Source organism: Triturus cristatus, chromosome 2_1 (genome assembly GCF_964204655.1).
Source record: "Triturus cristatus chromosome 2_1, aTriCri1.1, whole genome shotgun sequence".
NCBI lineage: Eukaryota > Metazoa > Chordata > Amphibia > Caudata > Salamandridae > Triturus > Triturus cristatus.
This window is the reverse complement of record NC_140581.1, coordinates 287,070,398-287,087,123: the sequence shown is the minus strand read 5'-3', so window position 1 is coordinate 287,087,123 and position 16,726 is coordinate 287,070,398. Positions and strand designations below refer to the sequence as shown.

Sequence of the window (16,726 nt, the reverse complement as noted above, 5' to 3'; positions counted from 1 at the left end):
GCTCTGGATCAGTCGAAGAGCCAGGTCTTGAGGTCCTTCCTGAATGCTGGTATGACCTGCACTGGAGCTCAAGCGTTGTGGTAAATAAAACATGGGGGGAACATGGTTTTTTACTCTAACCCTGATGGTACTGTTGTGTAATGTTGATCTTACATTAAATGGAAGGAAAACACATTCATCGCAGCACGGGTTTTTTTACTCCATAGGTTCTTTCATGATGATAAAATTTGGAAATATGGTGTTTACAAGAGATGGCTCAAATTGCAGGAAGCTTTAAATATCTGCCAGGCAAGTTTCTATCCCCACCCATTGGTCCAGGACGTCCTACCGCTGCCAGATGTGCAGTGCATCATGTGCATTTCATGTCTGTGCAGATGTGCATTTATTCTGGGCTCAAGCCCATTCAGTAGAAAATAACCATTTGTGAATTGAGATTTAGAGTTTTGTTCAGTGTAACATGGCATAATCCAGTCTCTTGTCTACCCCTATCAGCCCCTTTTCATGCTGGCATATTACTTCGTTGCTGGCATATGCAGCACCCAGGTATGTGATCATTCAGTTGTACACAGTTGAAGGAAAAGAGATTATGGATATAAACATGCTGGCTGCTGTATGTGAAATAACCAAAACACTGCTTTTTTATCGTTCGAAATATGTTCGAGGGGTAATAAGAAACTCAAAGCAACACTTAGAAAAATATACCTATATTTACATTACTTCTTACAGATCTCATAATAAGAAAAAGTCACTGTGTTCTATTTATTATTCATGTAATTGTAGTGTCTGCAACCTTGGATATTTTTCCATTCTCATTTGTGTCCTAAATAAATTGAGATCCTCCTACTTTTACACCCTTGGCCCTAATTTTAATGTATATGTCTCGCCTAGGCAGCGCATGCGCTGTCTCTTCGAAACATACTGTATCTAGGATATGGGCTTGAAAAAACACCCATCTTTTTCATTGGTTACTTGTACTGTCCTTTAGAAATGCTGGCTTTTCAAATGTGAATGTGCTTAGTAGTCCATCCTTTTGGGATTTTGTATCCTCCCATGAGGACCGGCCCTCTTACATGTGGTTGTACTGATCAGGTTATTTATACTTAGAGAGAACCTTATTTTGTTGGCCTGCGTCTTTGCTCGTTAACTGTTCTCTTTACTTGTGCAATGAAACTTAGGTCATTTAATTTGCTTGCCGTGTGCCTTACCCTCACCCCTCCCACAACACCCCTCTGAGGCCACTACTTTTTTGTTCTCTTGGTTAGTTTATGCAGTCTACCCCCACCCCCTTGCATGACACAACACTGCTTGCCCGCCCCCCGGGATCGCTGCTTTGAATTCTTATGTTGTTTTAAATCAGTCGCTTTTATTTATCTAGTGCACCTATCCTTGCTGCTCAACGTTGAATAGACAGCAGACTGAACACGGATCCTCAGCTTCCCAATCAGCAGCTCTCCCCGCTGAGCCAGATCCTTTCCCGAGCCATGTTGCAGGGTGCAGTACCATATGTGGCCAAAAGAGGTCCTAAGGGACACCTAGTGAGAGCGTATGGTACTTCACCTTCACAACACTGCTTGTACGTCTTGGCGAGCTCTTTCTTTGCTTTTGCTCTTCTCATTACATTTCCCAGGATTTGTGTTTTATAAGTTTTATAGGGGAAAGGATGTGGCGTAACGGCCTGCGTTGCCGATCTTGGAGCACGGGAACTAGTTTTGAGTCGCGGCGCCGGCTCAACATCCTGTGATTCTGGGCAAATCACTTAATCTGCAATCCGTTTTTGCTTTCTTATTGTTGAAACACCCTAAAGAAAAATGAAACCGGCGTGAAGCCATAACAAACTAGGTAAAAAACAAAGAAAAACCTCTTCACCACTCTCCCGGCACAGCAGGTGAGCTGCTGCTATAAAATTCACTGCACCATAGATACTTACCCCATAATCCTTTGCAGGGCCTTTTATTTAAAAAATCATGTTGCCCATATCTTCGCCTCTGGTAGTCCTAGGATGATCGGGCAACACCACCAAAACTGTTCAGCACCACATGCTCTCGTTTTTCAGATTGGAGGGAGGTACCCTGAAATCATCATCTTTTTTAGGCATTTAAATTCTTCCATGGCTGGAGCTTTTGCTTACAGCTGGGAAGGTGATTTCCTTTAGGGCTCCTATCTATTCGTGAAAAGAACATTGTTGACGCAGCTCTTATTTTCCTTTAGAAAATAATCTAAATCTTGCATCCAACAGATGTATGTCACGGTTCTGCTATCCGACATCTTGTGGATTTATGGTTAAAGTGTATTTTTCACCACAAAATATTCCTAGTCTGTGTACGAAACCCATGACATGATACTCAAGGCAGAAGAGCCGTTATGTATTTATTTACCTTCAGATATGTGCACTGTTGTATCACACAGCAGCTCACTTATTGCGGGTGTTGCTAAACATAATGGGTTGTGCTGTTTAAAATTTCGACTGTATTAATCGAAGAGTTATTTTTCATAGCAGTTGTTGGATTGCTTGTCACCCTGCTTTATTTCTGTTTTAATCACGGTACAACAGAGTTATTTTTTAAAACATTCTATAGAGTATTCATGGAATGCAAGGCGCAAGTCATGTCACCGCTTCCTACAGGGAATTAGAACGGTTTAATGCATCATTTTTTTTCAGCCAGCCTATTAAAGTCAAAAAGTTTTATTTGTTAAGGAACTCCTACGGAGGTCCACAAAATGCATCAATACAGTAAAAGAGACTATTTTAAATACATTATAATATATTACTCTTGCCTCCTCTCCCTCATAACCTAGTTCCCTTTTCTGGGTCTCCAGGGCAGCAAGGTCATATGAATGGCAATAGGGTTATGTAAATATACAATACTGCATACAAAAAAAACAAAAGTAAAAAACCTTGTCATTTTCAATGCCAAGAGCTCTAACTTTCACTAATGCATGACCAACTGCATTGCAAATGCTTGTTTAACTGAGACTGTTCAGTGGTATGTGAGACTTGGTTACAGGGATGTCTTTGTTCTGATAACCTCTAATCCCATATTTCCACAATCTGCACAAAAAAAAATCCCAAAATAAAGCTAATGAATGGGAGAGCTCCTGAAGACTCTTCCATGCTGGATGGATAATTGATCCAAGCCACCTGTTCCTTCCAGTGCCATCCGAGCAGCCTGCAACAGCCGGCTCCAGAAGAATAGCTCATGATCCCATCAAGCCTTCCATCTGTTAATAGGGAGAGGTACTGTGACGTAGACCCATAAAACCTAGTACCCTCATTATGTTATTTTATTAAACATGCTGGAAAGTTAAACGGCGACTGGTGAATTTTATCTACAATCTCTCAGTCACCAATGATGATGTGTTTGGGCCGCTCTGCAGGGTTCACCTGACTCTTGAGCTGTCGCCTCACCTCGCATTGCAATGATGCTACATTTGAGACTGGTTTTGACTCTTGAGCTGTCGCCTCACCTCACATTGCAATGATGCTACATTTGAGACCGGTTTTGACTCTTGAGCTGTCGCCTCACCTCACATTGCAATGATGCTACATTTGAGACTGGTTTTGACTCTTGAGCTGTCGCCTCACCTCACATTGCAATGATGCTACATTTGAGACCGGTTTTGACTCTTGAGCTGTCGCCTCACCTCACATTGCAATGATGCTACATTTGAGACCGGTTTTGACTTTTGAGCTGTTGCCTCACCTCACATTGCAATGATGCTACATTTGAGACCGGTTTTGACTCTTGAGCCGTCGCCTCACCTCACATTGCAATGATGCTACATTTGAGACCGGTTTTGACTTTTGAGCTGTTGCCTCACCTCACATTGCAATGATGCTACATTTGAGACCGGTTTTGACTCTTGAGCCGTCGCCTCACCTCACATTGCAATGATGCTACATTTGAGACTGGTTTTGACTCTTGAGCCGTCGCCTCACCTCACATTGCAATGATGCTACATTTGAGACCGGTTTTGACTCTTGAGCCGTCGCCTCACCTCACATTGCAATGATGCTACATTTGAGACCGGTTTTGACTCTTGAGCTGTCGCCTCACCTCACATTGCAATGATGCTACATTTGAGACTGGTTTTGACTCTTGAGCTGTTGCCTCACCTCACATTGCAATGATGCTACATTTGAGACTGGTTTTGACTCTTGAGCCGTCGCCTCACCTCACATTGCAATGATGCTACATTTGAGACCGGTTTTGACTTTTGTTACCTTTGTGGTGGGGGCCTGGCATTGTTTGGCATAACACTGTGTTGCTGTACCTAATTCTGAGAGCAGGTTCGCAATGGCAGTGCTTATCGGGCATTATAGGAAATCCAAGACTTTACCCAATGATCTGATATAAAACACTGGAGAGATGCACGCCTCCTGGATACATTGATATGTGTAGGTTCTCTGTAGTGTACTTCAACGGTGTGCACTTAGAACAGAACACAGCGGAAGGTCACAGCACAGCTCAGTTATGTGCTAAATGGCTGTAATTGTGCCTTTCAGTAATAACACAAAAGAGAACAATGTACAAACATGGCATGTACATGCAATGCAATTGGTTGGCAAAGTGCTCACCACTGCAAAACCTACCAGGGTATAGGGCCCTCCAACTTACAACAGCAAACATTAATACAGAACTCTTAACATTTACTCAGTATAGGCCAAAAATGCAATTAACTGTTAAGGCTTTTAATGCTGTGAGGTACTTATAACACAGATACCTTTGCTGGGCATTGGGAACAATATCAAATAAAGAACTGCATAAACACTTTCACCATTTTTAATTACATATTTTACATACATCATTTAGAGTGGAGTGCAGATTATGATTCAGTGTCATATAAAATAACACTTCGATTGGTGGTATTGGCTGCTAGACTGGATCACAGCTGTTAATGGTTTCTCTATTGCACTTTAGGTGATTGAACCCAATTGAAAGGAATGAAATGGAACTAGGTTTAAATACTGACAATCTAATTACCCGTTGCTGCCAAGACCCTTATGCAAAGAATTTTTTTTTTTTTAACCTGTACGAGAAAAGATTTACAGGAATGTAATTGGCGTGTCTAGTAGCGCAGGGAGTAGGGGAATTGAGCGGCTTACTTCCCGCAAGTGCAGATCCATATTTCCTGCGAAGCTGCCATTGTGCAGGAGTTCCTGTGTCAAACATGATGGCTTTGAGTTCTAGTCCATGACCTTTCATCTGCCCTTCTTTCCTTAGTGTAGTGTAACTGCAAGGGTGGTAAATGGAAGTTCTCTACAAAAATAGTCTCGTCTTGGTGTACAGCAGAAGTATGCCTTGTAGAGTGTCCTGATGCTGTGATCGTATTTGGAAGTGTAGGCGACAGACAGAATAGAGAGGCAAAAGTTGTGCATATTAAATGCCACCGCAAACCATACATACCCCTTCTATGGTGTATGGAGGTTGTCGGCCGTTGTCTACAAAAGAAAGGTAATATCATAGACATACTAATTCCCCTCACTGTCAACAACCAGAGAGGTGTGATACGAGGCTCGCTGTTGAGTTATTCTCTGCTACAACAGTTTTGGGATTGGGTATGGTGGGCTTCTGCCCCCCTTAACCAAACAACCATACATTTCACAGTGGGCGAAGATGACGGACTGTTTTAGTAACCACATAACCCACTTTGTATGCCAACACATATTTCTGCATATTGTGGGTGTCACCAGAATGGGTTAAGAGGTCTGGTCTAAAATTAGGACAACACTGTTACCTGAGATGTATCACGCAAATCCCGATCTGGCCGCATAAATTATAGTAAAAGTAGACTGCAAGGCACAATGGGAGGCGTATTAGTCTAAGCAGGATGCAAGGCGAGCCCTGGAATCTGAGTTGGAATCCTGTCTTGGAGACTTGCTTAGCAGCTGCGTGGCCTCTGCTCTCAAAAGGTGCTGGAGAGAATCCCAGAACCTGGTGCCCAGAAAGCTGTTCTATGTTTTTGCTTCTTCGACAGATTGTGTGCTGGCGTTTTGGGATTTTGATAAGGTACTTGAGGTAGTGCCAGGGATGTGGAAGCCATGTCCTGGAAATGGACGGCCTTCTTTTGACATACTTGTGCAGAATCTGTGGCCTACGAGGGACCATAGATGAATACTTGCATCTTCATCAGGACTTGTGTTGAATGGATGTGGTGGATCACATTTATAACAGATGCATCAGGACTGTTGCGTGGAGCGCGCCCATTTGTTTTTAAATAATTGTGAATAATTGTGGGTTTTAGTTTGTGTGGTATTGTGGCAGGGTGGTAGAGGCGCATTGATTTTTAGGTCTCGCCTGACCAGCGCTTTAGCGCTGGCTCTGGCGAGACTTATAGTAAGCGCGTTTTGGAAGTGCAAACAGTGGCTTTGCAGGCCTCCAACTACAGTGCATGTGACCCGTCCGGGCACGCGCACCATTTGGAGTCCTGCAACCACTTGTTTGCTTTCACTTTAGCCGTGATTCATCGCACCATTTGGCAGCCTGCGTGCCCGCCCCCACCCCCCCTCCCACTTCGTCAGCTTCAGTGCACGCTTGTTTACCATCTTGTCTTTTTAAGGCTGTCGCCTACGGAGCCTGAGAACAAACTATAAATGACCGCATGAGCGCAGTTGTTACCTGTGTCACGGTTACTTCTAAGCCAAAATAGGTAATTTTCAGAAACTGCCCAATATCGCGCGCCATATAATAGCTGTGCTTTGGCATTTACGGCGGCTGCTGGGGAAATTCCCTTCCTTCGCACACACGCCAAATTCCCAAAAAGGCCCAGAAACTACAATGTCTTGCATCCGATCCGGCGCGGGCTCCAGGCCGGCTATTGTGATCAGCCATCAAATAATTCATGGCCACTACAGGCGTATCACACGGATTTGTAGGCTCGTTGTGAGGCTGGAAACGAGACACCCGATTCAAATTTCAGACACACCGCACAATACAGGAACGAGGCCAAAATATACACGCAAAGCCATCGACGAGATGCCATGGCGCCCCTTGATCGCAAAAAGAGATGCGCCTTTTAAAACCACGTACTCAATGTATGCATAGAATGCGCTCCTCCTTGGCGATCACGTTAAGGGTCTGTAATAACACGCCCACCTTCACGTTTGCGTGACGAAATTGTAGCTCACTGTATGGATTTAACCCCTTGTGGGTTTTTTTTTTTTTAGCTAGAGGCCGTCCAATACCAGAGCGTGCTAGCATTTTCCATCCGTTTTTTAGCATATCTCAGATACTGTAACGGACTTACTGCAGCCATAAACACGCCAAAATAAATTAACGTTGAGAGGTCAGAAGCGCCCTGCACCGCCACTGACTTTCGCAAACGTAGACTAGGGTGTAGAAATGTTTTTGGTGTTTTTTTTGCAGGTTTTATATAGCGCCAACTCGACCCGAAGGTATTAGCGCGCTTTACATGAGCACCGGTTACGTTACACATTCAGGCACGGGGAGATTAAAGTGATTTGCCCAGAATCACAGGATGTGGACGCGACCCCGAGACTCGAACCCTGGTTTCCAGCACCAAAGTCAGCAGTCTAGCCGACGGACCACCTGAGAGGGTGGGTAACGCAGTGCCAAAACGGGGTGCCTACGGTGCAAGGGGGCTATACCTATGCCCGAGGGAAGGTGAGGTGCAACGCATAAGATGCAGTGCGCCATCGGCGGTGCAATCCAACAATGGCGGCGGACTGCTGTTTTTGGGTTTCAGTGTTATGTTTTTCTATATTTATTCCGAAGAAGATGGGGTTGAATATAGGTTGGAGAGTCAGCTATCATGCAATAAACATATAAAATACGCAAAAATGAGCCATGTTAAACTGCTCTTCTCTGTGGCCCCTCATACACAATAACGCATCATCCTAAACACAGCAGCAGAGCAACCACGCCACGTGTGTGCGGAGCACGAAGTCTCTCCTGCTTTACTGCAGACCTAAGTAATTAAACATGCCATGTCTGCGTGCGGTGTGGCTTGGTCTCCAAAGGGGCGGGGCTGAGGCTCACGGCAAGGTCGCCTTCTCCGTTCTTAACCGAAATAATTACAAGTAGCTTTACTTTATCACAGGGAGGACTTGAAAGCCGGGGGAGGTCTGCAGCATTAACACTCTTTAAAGGTCCTGAAAAAAGTGCGTTGTGCATGCAGCACGGCACCTCTGCAGCTGCTGGTACTACTATACTACTGCATCTTTGTGGGATGCTCCTGCAGACAGACAGGCCAGCACAACCAATCCCGTGGTCCAGACAGACATAAAGGTGGAATTCCACAACCAGCCAACAGGAAGGTGCGAGGGGAGGAACCGAGTGATTGACATGTTATTCGGAGTAGAAAGTAGTAAACAAGCTCTGCCGCTGCAGACGGCTTACCGTTCCCAGAGCAGGGCTGCACCACCATCAAAACAAAGAGCAACGTAGGGGGGGGAGGGTGCCTGCCCAGCACGCCAAGAGCTTCTGGTATAGCGCAATAACAATCCGTAATCCACAGGGAAGGGGGGACCAAACCGAGAGCCAAGCTGAACTCCTCTTTACAGCCATTCCGAGATTCAGGTGAACGAGAGGAAACAATACAGCATTTAGCCTGGCTAAACGGGGTCTGGTATGAGGGGAAGGCAGAAGCAAATCCAGCACAGTAGCTGCGGCCAACTTAAAAAGAGAGGGAGAGCCAACCCTACCAAATAAGCCTGTTAAGGTTGTCACCGTACTCAGGAAAGATACGGGCCATGTGTTTACCTTTTACTATTCTGGAAGGGCGAAGAGATGGTCAGTGGATAACAATGTGTACATTTAAAAACAAGCATTTGCAATGCAATAGGTCTCGCATTATAAAAGTGTGAGCAGTTGGCATTGCTAATAATAATGCAACACTAGCTATTGGCATTTTAAATGATAATGTGATTTATTATGTGTTTGTTTTATAAAATAGATAAAAAAGGCATTGTCATGAACAATGCCAATAGCTTAAACTTTTGTAAATGCGAGACCTATTGCATTGCAAATGCTTGTTATGTTCATGAGATGTGTTCTGAACTGCAGCAATGGATGAAATTTGCTCCATGCTCCAGGTTGACGTGTCATAAATGAGGGAGTGTATACAGAGGTTAAAGCTTTGTGTAACTTTTTCACTTTGATGGCACTTTTTGTGAGGAAAAAGGTCTGTAGTGAACACGGGAAGACCTTGGTTGAGTGTTGTGATTGGCTGAACATCACTGGTGTGTGATTCAGATTCTCCAAGGGGGGTCTTTTATTCTTCTGGGTTTTATAGTGACACTAAAGCCATCCAACGGCAACCAGCGCAGGCCGGAAGCAGACTGCACGATTATGGTAAACCCGCAAACGCCCCTTCGCACTTATACACTTAGGGCCTTATGTACGAACACATTTTCCCAATTGATACATCTGGCCTAGTGTTGTCTAGTAGGTGAGATATAAATATACAGAGTAGCTTTAATTTTCACGTTGTATTTACTTTCAGATTTTAAGAGAGAAAACGCACGCACATAACGATAGCGTCAGAGCAACTGAATGGCAAAGAGACTACCCGCGAGATAGCTGGGATTCATACAACACCACTTTTCAGAAACCTGTTAGAGGGAACAGTGTTAACCTAATCAGTGCTGAGAGGAAAGGCGTTCACGGCCAAGCAAGTTTGCTTTTTTTCCTGTCTCCATTTCCTTTCCTGGAATGCATCTCCCTTAAGTGATGGTAAAGGAAGTGAGGCTGATTTTAAAAAGCCCCGCTATTGTTAGTTGAACTTGAAGGCCGTGTTAATTGGTGGTGATGGATCTCCGATTGGGTGAAATAGCTGTCCGGAAGTAGCGAGGACACTACGGTAAAACCTCGAGGCGCATGCCGTTTCACGAGAAAGGGGAGTTTGCTGTCAGTCGGACTAAAAGCAGCGCTTTTCCTGCGCGAAGGCTGTGTTTGCCACATTCGTCACTCAAGAGCAACATTGGCAGGTATTATATTTTTTTTATCTCTGCTTCTTGATATTTCATGTCGGGCATTTCTCAAAGACATTCTGCACATAAAATTAATTTAGAACTTTTAGCTTGGCTTGTATTTGGAAGCACACTTTTGCTCATTGGAGCGTTTAAGAACTGAATAACAAACCCGATTTAAGAACACGCATTTTATCGACTTAGGAAGGATGAAAGGCGGAGCCTTTGGGGGTTCGAATCTGTGCCTATACGGTCAGCACTGATGCCTGAGTAGATTCATTAGTCTAAAAGGCATCTGACAGCAGAAGAAAAAGTTACAATTATTAATGGGCGTAACCTGATGCGTGTAAATGTGCATGCTTACGGTATGGAGTGTAATGTTGATTTTTAGATGTAATTTTTTCGTCTATGTGGAACTCTTCGGAGTTACAAATCATAGTGAATAAACTGAGAAACTGCATACTTAGGGTATGGTGTGCATTATACTTACCAAACAAAAGAACCAACAGTACATTCTTACGGTATGTTTTATAGTTACCAAATCATTTTAAAGAACTAGCAACTATAATTTACGGGGCACTAATGCAACATTAAATGAGTTTCTAAAGAAGTAAATAAAGAGGAAGTCTGCGAATCGATGCCTTGCCGAATTGCAGGTGATCCATTCGAAGGATTACTAACTGCTATAAATATTAGTGTTGTGTGCACAGCAGGGACGCGTTTTTACTGTTATGATAATTGTATGTAGCTGAATGTTTCTGATGTTTGATAAGTTTTCCACTTAGAGCTTCGAAATCATATAAGCGTCCAGCGCCAAGAAGTCCCTCTGATCACATTAGGTACAAAGAACACATTTGCACCTCCTTCGACTATCTCGCGCGCATTTATAGCTATGTGGAAAGTTTTCACATTTGACAAGAAAAAAACTGAGCCCAAACCCGCTTTCTTGAAAGGATAATGCATTATTAAGAGGGGACGGGCTGCAGCAGCGAAGCCACGGCACACAGATGCACTTAGCCGGGTGTCATTTTACTGGAGACGTCCAATCTGGCACGCGGCACCCTCGAGCAGCGGCGAACTAACATGGCGCCTACAGAGGACGCGTTGTTTGTGTGAGCCACGTTTGTTCACATCCTGTTGGACTGGTACCAGCCCTGTCCTCGCTCGCAGCGGGCACCTCAGCCAGCCGCGAGCCAGAGAGTCTTAATCATTTTATAATGTCGACCCATGTCCTCAGGATGTCGTGGTACAGCTGTTGTGTTCCACCAGCAAGCACGCAGTGTGCTCTGTGTCATCGTGTGTTTGTGACGAAGAACAGCCCTGCGTATCCCACATGTATCCCCCTCTATCTCTACTCATGTGCAGGGTAAGTGTGGCATAAATGAACACTTTCATTTTGTTTTCTCTGTATGTAAGATATTATTATTCCTTCCATTCGGAGATATTCATTCCGTTCATCCCCAGTAATCACGGGGGAGTTAGAGAACGCTCCCACCATGAGAATTTAAGTGAGCAAACCAGGTTGAAAAGGCCGCGCGGAATGCCCGTGAATACCCTCTGTGTTGCAAACGTGTCGATGGTCGTCCCAGCCCCAGAAGGCTCTCCTCTTCCCTTCCGTGGGCGGCATCTCTTTCCCACCCCACCCTCAAAGGAAGCCTGCAGGAAGCCTGCCCCTCCTGTGAATTTTCCGCATTTCTATATTGTAGAATGTAAATCCTAATGATTAGTTATTCTCAATAACTCGGAGTATGTTAACATCGACCACAGCGTGCGTCGTTCAGCCGTGTCCAGGTGTGGCTGCACCACCCTCTCACACACCGAGGCTACTCTAATTCTGTCTCATCAGGACCCCCCACACATCACTGCTCTCAGTAGCATAACGTTTGAGCTGCATCTGTTATAATATGACATCTTCTCTGTAACAGCCCACAAGGGCGTGGGCTTAGCATCAGATATGTTGTGATTTTCTAGACATCACTATGAATACTTTAAACATTTTTAAGCTACATTTGTTTCTGGGCTCAGACGGTCTTGGTTTTGGACACGGGCCTGCTTATGCAGAGCCAGGTAATGTTGGACCCGAGTCCATAGCAGCTGTGTTCCTCAGTCTGCAGTTTTGAACACACAGATGCTGAACATTTCCAAGGGCTGAGTTGGTTGGGGATCCAGCCAGCCCGGCTCTTTCACATTTGAAGCATCTGTGCAGGGGCTGGTGTTGGCTGGATCTGTGAGGAGGCTGGGTGGGTGCTCAGCCCTTTCCTCAGTGGTGGCTGGTGACATTTGAAAGTGGTGGGGCGTAAAAAAAGGGTCTAAATGTGTTTTGTGTCATAGCGAGACTGATTGACTAAAGGGGAACTGCAGGACCCTCACGCCAAGGAAATTTTGAAGAACAAAAAAAAAAGGCCCAAAGGATGCAGGTTAAACCACATTTCAGAAAGCAAGAATATTTATAAAAGTAGGTAGGATATGTAGACTTGAAATAATTAAACACATTTAAAACTGTCCCATATCGTGCTTCATTCCTGCTTGCACCCGTGCCATCCATTAAGCCTGACTGCATTATTTTAAAAGAATAGGGAACATTGGCGTTAGCCGCCTGACCTTATTGCCAAAGAAAGATGAACTATATGTCACCTCAGGTCTCCATTAGGGCCAAAGATTGGGTGGCGAAAACAGTGACCAAGTCTCCATAACCACACTCTCTCAGATGCATTGAATTAGTCATATAGCGCCACTCATACCAGTGCAGGGTGTCTGAGCACTTTGCATCACACGCATATTACACACAGACATTCAATCATACATGTGTAAATCACTGTGTAGGAAATGTTACGTAAGCCAAAGGACTAAAAGTGTAGGAGTCACATGTCATCCATACTGGTAGGCAGCATAGTTTAAGAGTGCTTGGTGTGGAGAAGCACAAACTCGGAGTCGAAAAAGAAACAGCATAGTTGGGAGTTTTCTTTAATAATAAGAATCGATTTCTAGCCAAATTAACCCTTTTTGCAACATTGATCAATGTTCTGTACTTTGCAGCGTGTATGCAGTTCTAGGATGAAAGTTAATACCTCACTATTCTATATTAGGACTAAGGACTTTAAATTATACATTGCAAGTAACCTGCTGATCTGTTTACATCTGTAATCTACATGGTACACGTTCTCTGCAGCAGGCATATTAACCCTCTGCACTAACTTCACCTAAGTCAAAACCACAACTATACAAAACACTGATCTCTCTCCAGGAAGATAATTAATCACACGAGTTATCTTGACATTTATGTGAGGCCTGGTAATTGCGGGGTGAAAGAAACGCTGCAGCAGGTGCTTCAAAGGCATAATAAACTTTCAAACACGGCGCCCCCAGGAAGCCAGCACCCGCACGGTGGCAACGATCGCATCGCCCTAAAGCCGGCCCTGACTGGCATTGATAGGGCACCGGAGGGTCTAAAATAGTAATGAATGTACATAACTATTTTAGGCCTAAGGAGGGCCTAAAATAGTTTTGTACATTCATAACTTCACAGTAACGGCCGGCATGATGGGGGTGGGGGTCGTCACGGGGGGTGGAGGCGGGTGGGTAAATGAAAGAATATTATAAAACTTACCATCCTCGTCCTGCAACATCTTCTGGATGCGTTCCAACTCCCGCTCCGTCCTGCACACCGCAGCTTCTGGATGCGTCCAAACTGCCGCTCCCGCCGTCCTGAAGCTCTCGTCGTCATGTCGTCATGAATGAGAGGCAGCCTCCCTCCCTCCGCTCTGCCAATCACAACGCTGAGGCGCAGTAGAGAGCGCCCCAGCCGGGACCATTTTCGCTATGTAGAGTGGGCGCCGTGGGCGGTGCTGCTCGAGGGCATGGGGGGAGTGGCTTGCCCAGTGTTGTGCATACGGACTGTTTGATCGGCCCCAGGGCCGGCCAAACAGTCCCTATGCACAACACTGGGCAAGCCACTCCCCCCTGCCCTCAAGCAGGACCGCCCACCCCCGATCAGGCACTTCTGCTTTCTCGCTGTGCGAGAAGGCAGAAACATAAATGGTAGTTATTACCATTTATGTTTCTGCCTTCTCGCACTGCGAGAAAGCAGGGGGGCGGCGCCCAAACGCCCGTATGGAGGAGCCGCCACTGCCTTTCCTCTGCAGTGTCTTCATCCTCATGAGTATTCGAAAGCTGGACGTTCAAATAGACTATTTCCCGGGTACCGTCCAGAACCGCAGCAGATTCAACAGCTGAACTGATGGTGGGATGTGAGTTGGCAGTCAGTGGTATCTGGGGGAGGGAGGGGAGTGTCTGCTGTATGAATGGAGCATGCCAGAGTAGTGATCCAGCGCAAAGCCGGAAAAAGCGAGAGCAAATTTACAACTATCCTCCTTGCGTCGCAGACCCAACGTCACACCAGCTCATTCACACACGCATTCATTGGTGGGGCTCATAACACCAACACTCATACGTTTTCTCCGACGAGTCTGCACACAGGAGGGATGAATAACTATGCGCTGGACATGGGGGGGGGGGTACCTTATTACCTATAAGGAAGAAAAGTTATATTGCAGAATATACATTTGCATTACCTCCTATAGGATCCTAATCTTAACATCAAAGCACCCCACCACTCGGTCGATGGACCAATTAGTTGGACTGGTTGATGGTGATCTAGAACCAGCTAAAACACATTTAAGCTTCAGAATCCTTTAATCTCATTTTTCCCTGAAAAACCACAAACTCGTAATTTTCGTTAATCAAATATTTGTTTATCTAAATATTGTTTGCAATTATTATTAGCATTTTGGTCAATCAAAGTTTAGAATTTTAATAAATCAGGACAAATCGCATGACATTTTATATTTACCTGTTCTTGCTAGTGGGATTTTCTAATTCAATTGACTCTGCATAAGCAAATTTAGCCGTTTAATTGTCCAAATAAAGCAGGCCAAAGCTCAAAGTCCGGAAAGTTCTTTGCTCCGCACGTTACAGTCCAGAAGTTCTCCAAAGGACCAGAAATCGTGCAAGCATCGGTCATCGCCTGTGGGGTCGATAGTGGTGTGCGGTCATCAAGGAAAAGAAGGCAGCCTCTCCCTCCCTATTCTACTACCCTTTTTATAATAAAATTTGGGATAACATGAAACATTCTCGGACTAAGGACGCATATGATTGGTTGATTGGATGAGGTTTTGCAATGTTGTCCAATTTTCTCATCGGTTTGGGGTCTCACGGATTCTGCTGGTTTACTTCCTCCGTGTATGACATCTTTATGCAACATTGTAGTTGCTTGCTTGTATGTCTCCATTGTTCATTTAGACCAGTTTTTACTGTCTGAGGTTGGGCAGTCCTCCATGTTCCTATCCTTGACCAGGAACACTGCGTTTTGACTAGAGGTTGCCTGGAGGTCTACGGAGCCATCCGCGTCTGCGCAGTAGACATCGCGCTCACGAGACGGTGGCCACTTCCGAACTCCAATTTGGACGCCATCTTTTGGTAGGCCCAAATGCCAACTTAAGCGAAACAAACCCAAAAGAGTAATTCATACACAGAAATGAAGATTCTAATGTTAAACCGTCACTAATCCCTTTATGTATTATTATTTTCCTAGCTTTTATGGCTGTCATGGACCCAGGCACAGCGAGTATGGTCTCTGTGGTTGCGAGCGCGACAGGGTCTCCTCTTTAGGTGCAGTTGTGCGCCCCAGGCAATCGCCACACACTGGGCAGCTACCGCTGGCAGGCTCCGGCCAACCCATCGCGCCTGTCAACACCAGGATGGAAAGGGACGCGGGGTGGCCGTCCAGAGCTCCATCAGAGAACGACCACCATCTTGGCCCATCAGGCCGCACCCCACAATCTCTCTTTTTAAGTATGCAAAGTAGTCAGCAAATTTATACTTAATAAAAAATATTATGAACAGGCCTAAAAAGTAATTATTTTGGTGGAACATGAGAAGTGCAGCTTTTCAACAGAAACCCATATGCAGTGATATCTCCGGCTCCACCGCAGAATATCCCTGACCTCCTTCTGAGTTATTCTCCTCTTGAATTTTTAGCTTTTAGTACTCTGTGCTTCTATGCAGATGTCATCTTCAGCATATAATATTGCAAGGTGCAAAAACAAACACGCAAGAAACATCACTGTTCAGTATGTTTTGTTTATGTACTCTTTGTAATAAAATACGAAGACACAGCTGAATGCATAAACTACTTACCAGTAATTCCATTAATGTTAGTCCATTCCTCCATGTTTTGAACATAACATTACTTTTGAGGATCACAAGTCCTACCTTCTGTAAAAATTCAAAAATTAAAGGCAAACATAACCTCCCCTCTAACTACATAGACAGAGGGCCTTATTTACAGTTTGACGTATGGGCTCCCACTTCAAAATAGTGGCTCTGTCCTGTCCGCAGTATTACAAGTGCATGATAACCTGTGGGTCTTGTAATACGGCAGACTGGAAATCTGCCTTGTTCTCACTAAATGTCCTGTCTGACAGGCTCTTAAAAAAAAAAAAAAAGAAAAGCCCATCGTTCCATACCATTACCTTGTACTTCCTCTTTGCACCAAGCTAAAATAGTCCAAAATATTTGTGCTAAAAAAATCTCCTTACACGATAATCAGAGTTATTCAGAAAATGAGGGATGTTAAGATCAACAAGCATTGGCATAGCCAATAGGTCTCGCCTTTGGGACCTTGTAAGTGTTTAGCCAGATGCTGCAGCCCGACAGGTGACTGTCTACTCCCCAGCCCTCCTGGCATTTCCTAGACACTGCCACACAAATAACTGACTGCACATGCTCTCCGGACCTCTC

The 16,726-nt window shown here is 44.8% G+C and overlaps 1 protein-coding gene across 4 annotated transcripts in view; it reads left to right on the top strand.

The window, feature by feature from the left end:
* LIFR (LIF receptor subunit alpha) overlaps positions 1-16,726 on the top strand; it is a 636,999-nt gene that overhangs the window by 108,770 nt on the left and 511,503 nt on the right. The window contains exon 1 of one of the 4 annotated variants that reach the window (XM_085631121.1): positions 9,726-9,946. The exons of 2 other annotated variants lie outside the window; for them this stretch is intronic. The gene's annotated coding sequence lies outside the window, so the exon portion shown is untranslated. Of the gene's footprint in view, positions 1-9,725; positions 9,947-11,108; positions 11,295-16,726 lie in introns of those variants that run through there. One more of the 4 variants, XM_085631118.1, reaches the window with a different exon arrangement.